Consider the following 1,532-nt stretch of genomic DNA (forward strand, 5'->3'; position numbering starts at 1 on the left):
ATCTCTGATCAATTGCCCAGTTGAGGGTAAACGAGTAGCGAATCATAAGTGGTTTTAAATTACACTCGATAGCGCTAGTTATGCATTATAGAAATTAGAACGCGGATATTATTGAAGCCATAAGATGCTTCAGTCTGATTTCCATATTTGTTTCGTCCATTTTAGATTAACTTGGTAACAATGGGGCTAGGCTGTCGAAGTCGTAAATTAAAAATGTTGAACTTATACTTTTAATGTCACCAGATGGCGCTATGTTGACATCACCTATAGCTGGTCAATAGGTCATAGGCTATACTTTCTGCAAAATCTATAAAGAGCTTTGGGGGAGGATCTAAGATTGGTAAGATTAGATTCGCGCCATAAGTTACACTAGTGGGTTGAATGCGCGGTGAAAGCTGAAACCCACCAATTTGGCTTGTAAAACCATGGATAGATTTTGAGGGTGTGACGTAATACAAACCCAAATGAAAGTACTCTATATTCCAATATCAAAAGGAGTGTCGAATGCCCTCGCGGCAATTTTCATCCAATTTCCGTTGACGTAGTACGGTAGAGAGTACTCGGTTTCAAAATTCAAACCGGATGAACCACCTTCGACTCCCATTTTCATGCATATTTCGTAAATCCCTTTACAAACATCGGTGTAAAATAGTCTGGTGTTTGGCCACCTTGTTTTCTTATTCCTTGAGGACCTTATTTAAGTTATTTCCTATATGTGGATCCAAACACGATAGATATGGCTTCAAACAAAAAGACTTTGGTGGACTGGCTACTCTGAAGCCATATATAAGTTCTTTGGATTCACATTCCGGGTGTTCCATCTCTTAACCCTTAGCAGACGATTCTGTAACTCCCCGAGTCCCCCTCTTTTTGAAAAGGGTCAATAGAAATATCTGATTTCACGAACCGAAAGTCGAGACCGTACTAATTAAGCTAATTTACGTCATTATACACAATCTCTTTCTCATATTATGTCTTGTAAATTAACCCGATGTTGCATATCTACATTTGTTTCAAGGCGTCAAAGTGACCTTAAGATATACTTGTCTGGTTGTTCGCAACTTCTATATACGTATATAGGAGATTAAACAAAGTGTATTAATCTGGCCAAGATTGTTGCTCTATATTGCGAACTATACTAGAACAAAACTATATCAAAGTTTGAGCCTAGAGGGAGTTTATATATATGAGGCTGTTAAGTTACCAGTAACCACGCTATTCTATTATTAAAGTCTCGATTGACGTTGGAGCTTAGGTTACAAACCCAATCCCGGGGGAGAATCCCCTCCTCCTTTTCCATTGGGCCCCCTATCTACCGCGGGCGGGTTAATGTTTGTTCGAGGGATCTCGAGCCCCGTCTGGACAATATATACTCATTCTCTCGGATGTTGAATCCAGCTCTCTTTCTTCCGGGGGAAGCTGACTTAGATTTTCATCCCCGCAGAATGGAGGGGATGGGGAAGGAAGGCTCGTACGGTCGATTATCATCCTCAAACTCCTTTCCTAGCTCCTTTTTCCCTGATCCGTCCCTG

Source organism: Phalangium opilio, unplaced genomic scaffold (assembly GCF_054372755.1).
Source record: "Phalangium opilio isolate 3A_F unplaced genomic scaffold, DU_Popi_V2 ptg000011l_1, whole genome shotgun sequence".
Taxonomy (NCBI): Eukaryota; Metazoa; Arthropoda; class Arachnida; order Opiliones; family Phalangiidae; genus Phalangium; species Phalangium opilio.